Below are 17,037 nucleotides of genomic sequence, written 5' to 3' on the forward strand. Positions count from 1 at the left end.
ATTAATAAAATAAATATAGTTCAAAAAACTATAAAACACGCTTTTATGATAAAATCAACTAAAAAGTAGAAAATAATTTTCAATCTAGGAATCAATTAAGGAACAGTAAATTGTATAATTGTGGAAAAAGTGTGGGGTGCTTTTCGAAAATTGATAAGTGGAGCACTCCTGGATTCCTAGATTGAAAATTATTTTCTACTTTTTAGTTGATTTTATCATAAAAGCGTGTTTTTTAGTTTTTTGCTTTATTACGTTAGAATGAACCCAAAAGCCCTCTACTGGGCTTGGGTCACCTCCCGATGTTTAGGTCGTAGTCCACCGCGCTGGCCATAGTCAAGTTTGATATCATAGACTTCGAAAACCTTCGAGAACTTTTTCTTAAAACCTCACGATGTTTTTTTGTTCCTCACTTTGTTTTTCTTCGGCGTTACCAAGGGACTATTCATTTCTGATATAACCACTTTGAAAAATCAATGGTGCATGCCAGGGACTCGAACCTCAGGACGAGTTTCAACCACTAAGCTATCAATGTCTATAACTTTAATACCTCCTCCAGGATTAAAACCCTTAATTAGCCACAATTATCAAACAATTAATTAGTCTAGTTAATCATCATTAAGTGTACCGGTTAGTAACGTGTAATTACGTTAAAAACAATGAGTGGGTGGAGTTAGTTAATGTTTAATTACAATTTAGCGGTACGACCACCGTATTGGTTAGCTCTGTAGGCGGTGTACCACCTTATCGTTTTTATACCACGTGAGGTGTGGTGTGTTACGTCATTCGGAACCAATATGGCGGCGCTAGTAATTTATCCTAGATGGAATATAATAGATAACGAATTACATGTTTAGGCTCTCAAGCAATACTAGCTTCATTTTAGATTTAATTTAACTGTTTTTATTTGGATTTTGTTATTATGCTTAAACGTTAAATTATTAAGGTGTCATAACCATTATTGATGATGAGATTGGATGATTTCTCATTTTTAAACGAAAAGCAATTGGAACAGATACATAATTATTGCTGCAATAGATTGGACTAAATATATTAAAATTAATGTATCTTAAAATAATTGAATAGATAACAACTTATAATAATTAATGTTATATCTAAATCATAATTTGAATTCAAATTTTATTTATTTTTGTTAACAAAAGCGTTTTGCAATGCTCATTAATATTTTTATAGGTATCTTAATTTTTTCAAGATAAATAACAGTTCAATCAAACCTACTTTGAATGGTTCATATTTTACCAAAGTGATAGGTATAATTTAATTAAGAAAAATCTATTTGCCTTAGCATATTTTGGATGGAAATGCGTTTGTATATTTTTTATTTAAGAAAGAAAACATTTTTAAAGACATTCTGAATTCGGTAAGACTCCCAATAAAAGGCTAAAGTCCAATATTGGGCATTCCTATAAAGGCTGATGGATCGAATTCTAGCTTAGTTCTGCTATTGAGTTACGTTCAATGATACACGTACCTATCCTATGTTTTGGATAAAATATACCCACGTATTAACTCTCAGTTTTGTAAATTTATTCGTGGCATTTTCATATTTTATTTTGTAATACGCTATAAACTTTGATTAATTAGTAGTACGCCTGTGATTTGAACCTCAATCGAGAATCCTTGTTTCAATGACAAAATATAGGTACATTATATAACATTACATTGTTATCGAAAATCGGTAACCACTTCAACTGTACACAGGAATAACCAAAACAGGCTCGTAATGCGAGATACTTTCAGGTATTTACCTAATAAAGTGATGCCCTTTTATTAGTTTTTAACCTTTAATCTCGAGACAGCCAGAACTAATCATTTTTTAATTTATCCGCGATGATCTGTTGTAATAGGGCAAAATACCTCTTCAAGACACACTGCTATTAAGAAAATGTGAGTCTGCGCAACCAAAGAGGTTCTTTATTTATCTCATTGTAAAATCTAAAGAAAGAATCATTTTTAAAGAAAGAAGGTAGAGACAGTAGGGATAGTTCGACCGCCACATCTTATTCTAACCTGAAGCAGTTCTTCCATTTCGATTGAAAGATGTGTGTGAAGACCACTTACGACTGCTCACGACCATCATACTTTTTTATAATATAGGAGTAACAGACGAGCATGTAGTCCACTTAATGGTAATTGGCTACTGCCACCCATGGACATGTGTAATCAATCGCAGACAGGATTAGATATTCCTACCTGAGGTCGGCCACAGATGCGCCATTACCCCTGAGGACTAAACTGGAACGCCTCGAAAAAATATGTTTCCCTTACCACACCCTTCATACCAAAACACAGTAGCGTTTAACACTGCTATTATGAGGCAGAAACAGGTGTGGCGGTGGTGCCGCCAGAGTCGAACCACAAAAGGTTCTACCACCTTCAATCCTATTTGCCTAGACCTCAAGCTTGGCAACTGTGATCAACTTCAGGATGAACGTCTATTCTTGGAGTTGGTTATAGATACCTTTCCATAAACGGTATTGACCGTTTAATATCAGGCGAACAGCATGCTACTTAGCATCTCGAATCTTATAAAAACAGTTAATATGGTTGTACCATCACAAAGCCGTCTTTTCTTCTTTCTTCTTCTTCTTATAGAAATCATGTCGTAGAGGTGAACAATAAAAGGGTGATCAGTAGTTTATAGATTAACTCATCCACGGTCGCACAATATACGAACCAACCGGAACAGAAATCATATTTCGGTTTCACAGTCGAAGTAACGTTCCCGGCGAATAGTTTCAGCTCAGAAAATTGTACATATTTTAATTATTTCCATTTCACACTTGGTTTATCACAACTCGGGGGAAGTTTAATTAATCTTTCTTTAGTTTTGAGTTGCGTGTGAATAAAAAATACAAATTAAGTTGGATTTAAGCTTTAAAATATGTTCTAGATAGGCACGTACTTATAAACAGTTCTGACTCACTGCTACATATTTACATCGTAATATTAGGATATTTAGAAGGTGGCAAAACCCTCTGTGACACGTCTGACAGGACACCGTCACACCTATTTCTACCTAAGAACAGCAATTTTAAGCGCAGCTGTATTCTGGTTAAGAATGTAGTAAGGTAGACATTTTTCCGAGGCATTGCAACTTAGTCCTCAGGGGTAGTGGCGTATCTTTTTATTTGTTTTTTTATAATATAGGAGAAGCAGACGAGCATGCAGTCCTGATGGTAAGTGGCCACTGCCGCCCATGGACATCTGTAATCAACCCCAGATAGGATTAGATATTCCTACCTAAGGTTGGCCGCAGATGCGTCGCTACCTCTGAGGACTAAGCTGGAACGCCTCAGAAAAGTATGTCTCCCTTACCACATCCTTCAAAACAGAACACAGCAGCGCCTAACACTGCTGTTATTAGGCAGAAATAGGTATGGCGGTGGTGCCGTCGGAGTCGGACCACAAAGGGTTCTACCACCTTTAAATATCTGTATCTGTGAAGCGACCTCAGATGGGAATCTTGTAATGTCTGAGGTTGATTGCAGATATCCATTGGCGGCCATCTAACATCAGATGGACTTCATGCTCGTCTGCTATCTATATTATACGCAACTTCTACATTATAAGTAAAAAATAATCAGCCTAGCCATTTAATTCCGTAAAAAAGTTGTTTTCAATAATGCATGATGATACTATCCTCACATGACCCGTGTCCCTGGCTACGACTATCACCTAAATCTTACCTCTCAGGAACCCGTGCCCAATCGTTGAACATAAATGACTTCTGTAGGAAAAAAAAACTCCAAACATATATTCTGACTACAAATCATCTACCTAACAAAAAACTGAGGGAACCAATACCTCTTACCCCAATCGCCTCACCATAAATAAGTACATAGAGATGTATTAGACGGCTCCGATTAAGCCCGGCGTCCCCTAAAAATAATGTAAAAAATTAGGGGTGCCACCCTCACTGTTTTTTCTATACGATTCGTCACCCCACATCTAATTCGCCTCGTTTGGGTTATTGGTACATAATAGATATTGATTGAGATTGGGCTGCCGTTTGTAAATAATGAATATGTAGTTTTTTGTTTGCGACAACCCTAGGACACGCTTGGGTAGTCTTTAATATTATGTACTGTGTTTAGTTTATGTCTGTGGTTTTGTCTGTGCTTTGGCTATCTGTCACTGTAGTGTTTTTACTCGATTTAATTAGCAAAGGAGCTTGTAGTTCAACTGATGGTAAGTGGTCATGGTCGCCCATAGACAACTGGAATAGAGATTTTCACTGAAGCCGATAACATATGCGTTGCCATATCTGAGGAGTAAAATGGTCGCGACATATGTACATGAGTGAACCAGTATTCGCACTGTCTCGTATTTTGTGGTTTTAGACCTTTAATAAAAATTTTAATCTGCTTGTGTGAAATGTGTCTATTCTTGTTTATATGACCCTACATCAAACGTTGCGATTCTCTTTAAAGGAGTAAAATAACCTAGATTAGGTCTAGAATAAAGTGTCTTAATAATTATAATTTAATTCAAATATTACTCATATAAATTTTGTTTAAATGGCCGATTTACGTTCCTTTTAATATTTTTTTCATTACCTTTATTATTTTTATCTAATGTTTCTGTTTTTTGTTCAATATAATTATGTTATTTTTAATATATTTATTAATGAAATCTACCAATTTATAACACTTTGATCATCATTTTTGTATTGTTATTTGATATTTTTTCTTAATATGTTTTGCAAGTATTTTGTACCTATAACTGAGGTAACACTTACCAAGATTATTACTGTATAGCTGCAGCGAATACAATTTTATAGTGTTTACTTTGTTGGTACAACTAATAAATAAATAAATAAATTATCAAAACTTTCAAGATTTTTTAACTCTACCCAAAAAAGGAATTAATGCTTTAAACTCTACCATATTTTTAAAAAACAATAAGGGTGTATTAATTGACTATGTTTGAACAACGATTCCAAACTTTTAGTGGGACCAAAAACATTTTTTTGTCTGTAATAAAAATTATGTACTACTCATTTTGCCTGTACCTAATGAGCATATATTACAGACTAAAATATAGAGTTCTTGACGAAGTTTAGGGGACCAAGTAGCGAACTTGATTAAAAAGGGTTACAGAAGTGTGAAAACGTAAAAAGATTTTTAATTCAGTATCGGTAGAATTCTAAAAAGTTATTTTTAACAGACTGGTCAAAAGAAGAGTTATTAATTTTTATCGTGTATTTTTTCCATAACGATTTCTCTAAATAACTACTGATTCCTGATTTTCTAATTTTAACGTAGATATGGTGGAAGCATAACTATACTTTATAGTTTTTCGACCGAAATAGCAATTAAGTTTGCAGTTCACACTAATGGTAACTGGTCAATGCCATCCCTGGACATCTGTGACCAATATTCTACCAGAAACTGATCAGAGATTCGTTGTCACTGCTGAGGACTAAGATAGTCGCCTCATATATAAGTCACGCATCAATACTCCTCCACCAAAATGCAGAAATCCTTCGACACCAGGGATACGTGATAGATAATACTACATTTAAAAGTTACTCCGACATGAAAGACAGTCAATAGTATCAGTATCAGTATGGGAAAGAGTCCATAAGTACAACTTCACAAGTTAGTACTAAGTTGTCAAATCGATATATAACGAACGAGGTTGCTAGCAAAAGTTAGTACGTAATAAACATGAAACCAGCAGCCTGGAATACGAATCACAGCACAATAATACATCAATCGCGGCGTAATCATAAAAATCTCCGGCAGAGCGCTGCAGAAAAAATTATCGCCGCATTTCCATCGCAAAATCGACAAGCGGGGGTGAGTATTCAAAGATGGCTGCCGAGCCTCTTAGCACCCCATTTTTGTGTTCTTGCCTCCCCCACCCTGTTTATGCATTTGGCCCTGTCGCCCCTGCTGCACCGGGTTTTGTTTTAGCCCCGACGGAATAAAAAAATGAATCCGACTTCAGAGTTGAATAAACGTACCTTTAATTGGCGAGCTCTCGGCTGGGGATTCTTAAGGATTCGAAGGTTTTTGTTTACACTGTGTGCAATGGAAGTTGGTTGGACGTTAATTAATTAGGCATTGATTTTTCTTAACAAGCTTGAAGAGTAAGGGTTAGTACTGAGTTAGCGAGCTTATAATTATGCTTAGGGTTCCTGATTTACGGTTTTTATCTTGTTTAACTTGGTCTGATACAGGTATGTTTGGGCGAAAAGTAACTAAATTTCGGTGGATTTTGTTATAAGAATAGAAAACGGCATGCAGTCCAGCTGATGTTAAGTAACTTCTAAAACACCCATCATTTCGAAAATGTCTGATGAATTATTATTATTTTAAATACCACTAAGGTCTCGTCAAACCTTGTCCAACTCAAAATAATTTGTACCTTATCCGTCGCTATAATGGATCGTTTCTTAACAACGTCGTCAACCCATTGCTAGCTCACTGCTGGGCACGGGTCTTCTCTCAGAGCAACAAGAACTTAGGCCATAGTCCATCGCGTTGATCAATTGTAAATTGATAAACTTCTTTCGATTTTGAGAACTTTTATTCGAACTCTCATTCATTCAATGTTCCTCGCGATATTTTCCTTAACCGTTATCAAAAATCATCACATACGCATTTCAAAACATCAGAGACATACCGGGGCTTCGTACCTCGTACCTTCAGATTTACGGGACGATTTTTAAACCACTCGGCTAGTCATTTGAAGGTCGTAAAACCCTTTGTGGTTCGACTCCGGCGGCACCACCGCCACACCTATTTCTACCTAATAACAGCAGTGTTAGGCTGCTGTGTTCCGTTTGAAGAGTGTGGTAAGGGAGACATACTTTTCCGAGGCGTTCCAGCTTAGTCCTCAGGGGTAGCGGCGCATCTGTGGCCGACCTCAGGTAGGAATATCTAATCCTATCTGAGGTTGATTACAGACGTCCATGGGCGGCAGTAGCCACTTACCATCAGGTGGACTGCATGCTCGTCTGCTACTCCTATAATATATAAAAAAGGTCATCAACGCCCAGCAACGCTCTAAAACCTCAGACAAGAAGAAATATGCGCAAGCATGTTTTCGCATATGCCTAATTTATGCATATGCTTACCCCTTAAACAAACTTTGTTGGTATTGCAAAATTAATAAATTTATTTTATGCACGCTCCACACTTATTAAAATTACAAAAATGTAAGCTGTAATTATTTTAATTGATGAGTGTTGTAATGTAATTATTTTTTAATGAATACAATTATATTCAGAGTAATAATTAAGTAGTAATAGTAAAATATCATTATGTATTAAAAAATTAAGTATTACGTTAATCAAACGGTAGTAATTAAGTATTAATTAATTTGTAATTTATTTATTATTATTAATTTTCATTGTTAAATCCATACATGACGACATAGAGGCGACATATTCAGATGGTATATATATATATATATATATATGTATATGTATATGTAACACATTGATATGCGTTAATTAGACAATAAATTAAATATTTAGTGACTTACATATTTTGATATCTAAGACCTCAGTGTGGTGCATGCCGAATGACTCGCATATGAGACGACCATATCAGTGCCCAAGATCACATCTGTGATTGGTTTGAGGTAATATGTTGGTTACAGATTTCCAATAATTGCATCGACTGCAACTTTCTTTGCCACATCAGTCTTAAAAACAGTTTCATAATCTGCATCTAGTGTTTATATTCTTTTATCAGCTTACGTCCATGAAACCTATGAAACGGCATCAGAGTTTTTTGTTTAATGATAAAATTCGCACCATGATGCGTTTAATTTATTTCTGTATTATCATATTTCTGCCCATGCAAATAAATTGAACTGGAACGTCTGTATATATAAAAAAAATCTGATTCTTTTGGTACTAACATATAAATAAAAAAAAATTGAGCGGTTTAAATTCTCGAAAATACTCAATCGTTTTCAACATTATTTTCACGTATAACAGATGAGTGCAGTATTTTATATTTTAAAGTAATATTCTTTTCTTGCCCTAAAAATATCTAAAAACTTAATTTAAAATCCGCGAATGTAAATGTAGCAAATTATGAAATGAAAGGTTTACCAATTTATTAATTATGCTAAAAAGTTTCTCATCAAAGACTCTTTCTTTTTTCAAGCAATTTATCTCTTACACATTACTTAACTAATTTTTATAAAGTAATCCGAAATACTAACCCGTATCTTAAGACTTCATTAAAACTGAAAACTATATTCTCAAAACAAGTTTTTCATCTGTAAAATATCTTCATTACTCCATCGTAAGTAGAGTTTCATAATTTTAATTAATGAGCTCAAAAACGCCGCAATTAAATATTTAATGGCCGACTGTAGATAGGTAGAGTAGGTAGAGTTGGTAGAGTCGTTATCAAGATAGCTAAGATCGATGTGTGACAATCTTCTTTTGCATTACTGTCTGTTCAAACAAGATAGTTACTTGGGAGAGTTCTTGAAAATATTTAAAAAAAATGAATATTTTTTGTTGCCTTATCCTATAAAACAGACGATTACGTATTGATTGTGAGGGTAAGATTGTGTTAATATATTTAGTTAGAACACCATATTAATTCATGCATATTTTTAGTAAAACACAACAATGTTTAATGAAATTATTATTTTTTATTTTTGAGTATTTTATTTCAAAATGAAATGTCGCTAAGTTTCAAGTGTTTTAGTTTAGAGAAAAGAAATTAAAATTACCATATTAATCGAATAAATATAAATAAGGAGTCTGTAGGATTGGCCTGTAGTTTATATTGTCTCCAAAAATACAAATGAACTATTTAAAACATTATTTTAATAACCTACAATAATTCGTAATACCTAATTTTTTTTTTTTATAATATAGGAGTAGCAGACGAGTATGCAGTCCACCCGATGGTAAGTGGCTACTGCCGCCCATAGACATCTGTAATCAACCCCAGATAGGATTAGATATTCCCACCTGAGGTCGGACACAGGTGCGCCGCCACCCCTGAGGACTAACCTGGAACGCCTCGGAAAATTCTGTCTCTCTTACCACACTCTTCAAAACGGAACACAGCAGCGCCTAACACTGCTGTTATTAGGTAGAAATAGGTGTGGCGGTGGTGCCGCCGGAGTCGAACCACAAAGGGTCACCACCTTCAAAACCACTTTCTTCCTTCCTTTCCTTCCTTCGTTACTACTTTCTCAAAAACGTCAAAAATTTTCAAAATCATAAAAAAACTAAATCTACTTATTCTCTGTTTGTAATCTTTGAAACTCCTAGTTTTACAAAAAAAAAACAGACGCAATATTACAATTAAGATTATCATTACCTTTATTTTGTACCTATCTCTTTGTTATCTCCCATTGTTGGCTACAATTATCACCACAGAGTTAGACATCAGTTCAAGCATAATCTAACATACTACTAATTCGAAATAACAGGATAATAAGAAACAATATGATAATATAGATAGAAAGTAACATATACGACAATATTAAGAAAGAGTTAGTACATTAAAGATCACGTGATTGCAGAATTAATAGACAGTAACTCTCTATGTTACTAGCCTGACAACTCGAGCAAGTAGCAGTTGAGTGCAAACGCAGCACAAGTCCGCGGTAAGGGGAGCCACCCTCCAGGGGCGGCGACCGAGGGGAAGACACTCCCTCTAGTGTGTAACGGTTGCATTGTTTGTCTGTCCGTTTGTGCGTTGGTTTTGTTTATTGTGTTTTATTCTTTTACTTTCTAAAGATTTGGTAGGTCATTGTTTTCGAATATTGATCTTTGAAAGTTGGATTAATTACTTATTTTAGTGATATTTTTTATTATATTTAACTGTAAGTTCAGTGCCATGATACTCAAATGAAGAGAGTTGGTAGAATATTGCTGTCGAATTTTGTTCTATGAAATTTTGATTATTTGTAAATTTTAATATTTTAAATTATATTTCATTGTGAGTTTAGTGGCTTGGTAAAAGAGGAAATTAAAGTTTGTATATAAATAATATATATGTAAAAAAAACTATTTTGTGTGGCAGTATATTTTATATATTTTTTTCTGGATTTTCCGGTTAACAACAGTTGGTATATTACTTCTTGAAAGTTTCAATAACTTTTTAAGTTTTCGTAAACTTTTTAAGTCTTAATAATAATTTCAACTAAACATTTTAACTGTCTCCAAAATCAACTTATACAGATGGACAGACAAAGATAGAAAGTAACAACAATTTCAAAATCCTCTTCTTTTGGTATTCATAAATTCATGTACCTACCTTATATGTATGAGCCTTATAATAATATTAAAACGAACTGTACATTTAAAATGTTATTAGTTTTAAATATGTAGTTGTCAGTATCAGGCGCTACTTTGCGTAAACCCATACGTATTTTTGTTTCTTGCCTTATTATTTTTAGTTATATGGAGATTATAGCTAGCTAAAAATATACCTCATTGATTAACTCACATACTCACATACTAGGTACCAATTTCAATTCAAAACAAACCCAAAATCAAAAACAGCAAGCAACACCGCGCGCAACGCTAGGCTTCACCCACGCGCCTTACGACTCCAACCCCCGGCACTTCTTTCTCTTATTTCCCGGTTTTTTCATCCGCCATTTTTACCACGCAAGCGCACTGCACCCCCTACCCTTGCGTCGAAAACCATCGATCTATCCGTCGTGATACGAGTAAATAAAGAGGTAGGGGTTACCGTAGGTTAATTTACTGACTCCCTGGAGGTACGTTTTTTCCATTGCACTTACATTGATCGTTACTAATGGACAGCGATCAATTAATATGGATTTTTAATGACTTCCATGTAATTAGGATTGGTACTTAGCACATGCTGAAGTTGTTTTAATTAGCAAATTAGTATGTAGTTCTCCTATCTGTATATCCTATGATACGCCTATCAAATACCGATTTTTTTCTATGCCTGTTATTATTAGTCCATCTATACAATGTTTGTCTACGAAAGATTGACATTAAAATTACATTTTGTAACACAAAAAATGAATAGTTTTTTATAATGGACACAGCAGCGCTTAACACTGCTGTTATGAGGCAGAAATAGGTATGGCTGTGTCGCCGGACTCGAACAAAGGGTTCCACCTCCCAAATCCACTAGTAATCCTCTGGTTTAATTATAAAATGTGTACCTAAGCATCTGGTCCTAAATGCCATGGGTAATACAGGTGCGCTATGGCTACCAAGGTCGTCCAGATAACTTGTAATTCTAAATTATTCTGTAGTATTTATAATTTACAAGATTTGCAGCTGCTCAAAACCAGACACGAATGCTAATTGATAAGAACGGCGGTATAGGCTTCTTTGTTGATTCTATTATAAAAAAACGGCCAAGTGCGAGTCGGGCTCGTGCCATATTTTTTAATAACAGTGTGAGTCCAATATCAGTGTCTTGAAGTAGGAATAGAAACAGTCAAAACAAAGAAGTTCTACCACGTTAAGATGGCTAAAATTTAAATTTATTTGGATTTATGCGTAAGACTGCTGTGATACCTAATGATTGAATCTCAGCCTCATTCGGGAGGTTCCAGGTTCGAACCCGGGCACGCGCATCTCATGTTTCAAAGTTATTATAATTTACTACATATAATGGCGAAGAAACACAGCGTGAAGAAACCTACATACCTGAAAGCTAAAAAATGTTAAAGACGTGTGAAGTCTACCAATACGCACTTGGCCAGCGCGGTGGACTCTGGCTTAAACTTCTTTCACTCTGAGAGGAGATTCGTGCCCAGCAGTGGGATACTAAAGTATTGACAACAACATGCGTAAGACAACATATGTGGTAAGGGAAACATACTTTTCCGAGGCGTTCCAGCGTAGTCCTCAGGAGTAGCGGCACATCTGTGATCGACCTCAGGTAGGAATCTAATCCAATCTGGGATTGATTACAGATGTTCATGAGTGGCAGTAACTAATAGCCACTTACCTTGGTGGACTGCTTGCTCGTCTGCTACTCCTGTATTATAAAAAAAATGTAGGCATGATGGTGGCAAATGAAAACATCTCCACTACGGTTGATACCTAACTTGTCCAACAAGAAAAAAAACGTACCTAGGCTATTTAATTACCTACAGACAAATTTAAAACGATCTCAGCTTAGAAATTAGCCGCTCTTAATACCACTGTGGGACGCTCAAAAGAGTAATAAAACTGTCAGCACTCGAACCTTCAAAGGTTCTTTTTAAGCCAGGATAATTTGAGCGAGAACCGCTAAGAACCCTCCAAGAATCCGTTTTCCGCTCCAAGAATGATTCTCGCAAGACCTGCTCCGAAATTCACGGGCGGGTTGGTCCAACCCTCGAAAGTAACTTGGAGGTTTTTGCTAGGTTCATAATTTTGTTCATTAAGTACAGGTACCTTATATTAAAGGGTTATCAAGAGAGTTCTTTGTTCGCAAGAACCCGAAGTTTCGGCCGTAATTTCGTCAGATTACTTATAGATATTTTTATGTAAAGAATATCGTAGCAGACGAGCATGCAATCCACCTGATTGTAAGTGGGTACTGCCGCCCATAGACATCTGTAATCAACTCCAGATAAGACTAGATTCCCACCTAAGGTCGGCCACGGATGTGCCGCTACCCCTGAGGACTAAGCTGGAATACCTCAGAAAAGTATGTCTTCTTTACCTCACCCTTCAAACCAGAACACAGCAGCACTTAACTCTGCTGTTATGACGCAGCAGTAGATGTGGTACCTCCGGAGTACAACAAGGAGTTCTACTATCGTCAGGATTTGAGGCATCTCATGAGGTAAAGATACAGAAAACATACCGATTTGGTTCTCAGGGCCAATAACACATCTGCCAATCTCAGACAGGAGTCTAATCGTATCTACAAAGTACCAGATGTGAGTTGATTATACAAAACATGACCCTGAGCTCTTAAAATTCAATCATCTAAGATTATTGACAAGGTTATTAAAATTATAATTAAAATAAAACGTGTTTTAATCATGACATCTTAAATCTCGTTAACTTAATTAATTGAACGCAATCTCGATTACTTTTTGTCCTTTTTGCACCTGAATGCTAATTAGGCATCCGTACAGAAAATAAAATTGGAGTGTCTCTCTGTAATTTCAGAGTTAATGTCATTTCTTTGCTCATGCTTCTTTCTACAATATACGCAATTTCAAAAGTTTCAAATTTCAAACAAATCATATTTTGTCAGAATCTTCATAAAAATAGATTACTTTAAAGGGATCAATACTTTATCCTTTATCCTTTCCCCTAAATTAAGGGTTTCTGTTTAAAATTAAAATACACCTTTTATCCTGCAGTGGTAGAGACAGTGTGATACCACCAGAGGGGTACCACCGCTACCCTCATGTCTGGCGTGAAGCAGTTCTGCGTTGGAAGGGTGTGAATACCGACTTACTGATATGAGGCGACTATATTATTCTTAAGTAGTTCTTGTGGCACTCGTGGTGCATAATCAAAATTAGTGAATATGAAAACATTATTCTTCGCTCGTGCGGCGTCGAACTCAGCGCTGTTATCATTACTGAATGCCTAGCAGGTTAAATTCAAATTTACTCTACTTGAGTAGCACTTTTGCTACTTAAATCTTATAAAAAAAAATATAGTTTAAAAATTAAAAACCACGCTAAAATCGCACATAGAAATATATAATCCTGACTATCCTGATGAGAGGAATGGGATAAAATTAAAATCGTGTATTGTCATCTTACTTGATAAGTGTTCAAATTTTTTAAATTAATCGGACCGTTCAAAGTGGGTAAGAATTGAGATCCAAGATTCCGTTACATACATACAGGTCAAGCTAATAAAAGCGTGGTAAGACACAGCGAAAAATGGCCTGCTTTAGTTAGTACCGTATAAATAAAAGTTGACATTTTCAAAATACGACTTAAACGGTAGACAAGTGCTTATCCCATAAATATTCGTCAGGTGACACTGTGAACTTAATTTATATCTTAATTGCCTTGAACGCAACCCCTATTTGCCCTTATACGAGTACACACTGGGCCAAACGTGACTCGAATATGAATTGACAGTTAAATGCAAAGAAAAGGTTACCCACTTTCTTATTTTAATAACCTTTCTTTAATTGTCCCACTGCTGGGCACGAGTTATCAGAGAAAGCTTGAGGACATAGTTTAAAATAGCTAAGAGTGGATTGGTAGAGTTGACACAATAATTAGAAAAGTCACTTAAAAATTCAAGTAAGTATCTTTTATTTTATATGATGGAAAGCGGTCACCGTCGCCTATGGACATTTGCAACATCAGAAGAGAATTGGCGTCTCTTCTGATGTTGCAAATGTCCATAGGCATCGCCGGATTTGGAAGAAGATCTCTTTTTGCACCTTTTCTAAAGAGCCCCATGTCATAGTGCTCCTGGTACACCTTAGGAGGAAGTTCATTTCGCATCTTGCACGTTCGTGGCAAGAACGTCCGTGCAAATCCAATCGTGGGTGTAGCTCGGATATCATATATTGTTTTTCGTCAACGTTAAAGCAATTTAAGGTATTAAAATAATGACTTTTTAGAATGCTCAAAATTTTCAAATAATGAAATGATCAGTGTTCTGAGAAAATTGTAAGTATTTTCAATTATATTTAAAACTAGCTGACCCGGCAAACTTTTTACCGCCTCAAAATCTATTTATCAAATATATTTCATATAAAATATAGCCTATGTTACTCGTGGATAATGTAGCTTTCGAATGGTGAACGAATTTTTAAAAACGGTCCAGTAGTTTTTGAGCCTATTCATTACAACAAACAAACAAACAAAGTTTTCCTCTTTATAATATTAGTATAGAAATAGCAAGCAAGCATTTAGTACATCTAATGGTAAATGGTAACTACTGTCATGAACTTCTATAATCAATCCTACAGATTACTACTAACTGAGATCATCCACAGATGCTTAACAACCCCAGAAGGCTGAGTTAGATTGCCTCGAATGAACATCTTTCCCTTACCACCATCATTTCCAACCAGTAGAGTATATCACCGCTGTTATTTGACAGAAACAAGGGTGGCGGTGGTGGCTTAGTCAATTATGAACAGTTCTTCCACACTTTCTTTTACTCTTACCCTACGGGAGTAAAACCCTTTGGTAAAACCCTTTGTGGTTCGACTCCGGCGGCACCACCGCCACACCTATTTTTGCCTCATAACAGCAGTGTTAAGCGTTGCTGTGTTCTGGTTTAAAGGGTGTGGTAAGGGGGCGTTCCAACTTAGTCCTCAGGCGTAGCAGCTCATCTGTGGCCGACTCAGGTAGGAATATTTAATCCTATCTGGGGTCGATTACAGATGTCCATGGGCGGCAGTAGCCACTTACCATCAGGTGGACTACATGCTCTTCTGCTACTCCCATATTATAAAAAAAACTCTTACATGATATTAATACATAATGCTCCAAATTGAGTTTAAAAGTATAAGTTTAAAAGTAAAATATTTTAATAAAAATAAAAATATTTTTCCTCGAATATTTTTCCATGATTTTTTTACTAGGTCTTTCGTCATTAGGTCAACGATAAGCCCTATTTACAATTCCCATACTTTTTAATTAAATTAATAAGTATTATAAATATTGCAAATAGGTGTTTTTGTACTAATATTGTTAATCCGAAGCATGCGAGGTCGCGTGTTTTATTTTTAGGGTTCCCTATCCAAAGGGTGAAAACTACCCAATTACTAAATCTCCGTTGTCTGTCCGTCTGCCGATAAGCAGTGATAGCCTAGTGGTTAAGAAACGCGGCCTCTCGATCGAGGGGTCCGAGGTTCAAATCCCAAGGCACGCACATCTGATTTTCAAATTAATGTGCGTATTAGAAATTAATTATCACTTGCTTAAACGGTGAAGGAAAACTTCGTGAGGAAACCTGCATACCTGAGAGATTTATAAAAAAAAATCTTAATGGTATGTGAAGTCTACCAATACGCACTTGGCCAGCGCGGTGGACTATGGCCTAATCCTTCTCATTCTGAGAGGAGACCCGTGCCCAGCAGTGGGACAGTAATGGGTTGATGTGGTTGGTTGGTCCGTCTGCCACAGGGTTCTATCTCTTGAGCCATAGTAGAAAGACACTTGATTTTTTACGAACTATATATAAAGGTGGCCGCTAACAACAGATACTGAAATTAAAAAGCTTGAAGAGAATGGAAGTCGCCATACAAGAAATCGTTATTTTTCAGCATTTTTCAATTATTTTTTCGAATCAAGACTGTTCAAATTTTCTCTATGCATTTACTTCTATGGCTGCTATGATAGAAAATACTTAAACTAAAAAATAAATGAAAATGTTGTATGACGGAACCCTCCACGTGTGAGTTCGACTTGTACTTAGCCAATTATTTTTTTGATATACGCATGACCAATTAATAATTTCTTGGTCCACGACCATACGCATTCCTTGAACAATTATGACCAATATTTTCGACAGATGTTCCTTTTAATTGGGAGTTCTGGTCACGAGAATCAACCCGACAGTCTCAATCAACTTTTTTCGAAAACGTGTATTATTAAGAACGGGACCCGCGGCTCCGTTTGTCCCTGGCATGGCTGTATGGTTTTTCTATTTTAAAAAGGTACTCCAAAATTTTCAATTTTAAATTTTTAAAGGGCAATTTTATAGCCACTTTTAAGGCTGAAGCCAAAAATTAAATGAAGTGTATCTTTTTTTTAAGTTTCTATTTTTTTTAGGTTCATTCGTTTAAAAATTATAATAAGTCCAAACGGATAATCAGATAGACAGTAAAAAACATTTTTTTTTATATTTTGAATCATACTTGCTTGAAAAACATAACTAAAAAGTTGTTGCATAATAGAAGACAAATAGAGAATTATTATAAAAACAAAAAATCACTATTTACGACATTAATTATAATTAAAATCCATCAAATCGGTTATCTGCAGGACGTGCCAAAGAATATTACATACAAATAGGTATAGTCCGCGTAAAACTGCTAGTCCGCTCTGAATATAGAAATGAATCGCGTCGCCATAGCAAATTGTATGACTACACCTGCTCGCAAC

This window comes from Epargyreus clarus, unplaced genomic scaffold (genome assembly GCF_041222505.1).
Source record: "Epargyreus clarus isolate Ecla_fem2 unplaced genomic scaffold, WU_Ecla_fem_2.2 ptg000034l, whole genome shotgun sequence".
In the NCBI taxonomy this organism is placed as follows: Eukaryota; Metazoa; Arthropoda; class Insecta; order Lepidoptera; family Hesperiidae; genus Epargyreus; species Epargyreus clarus.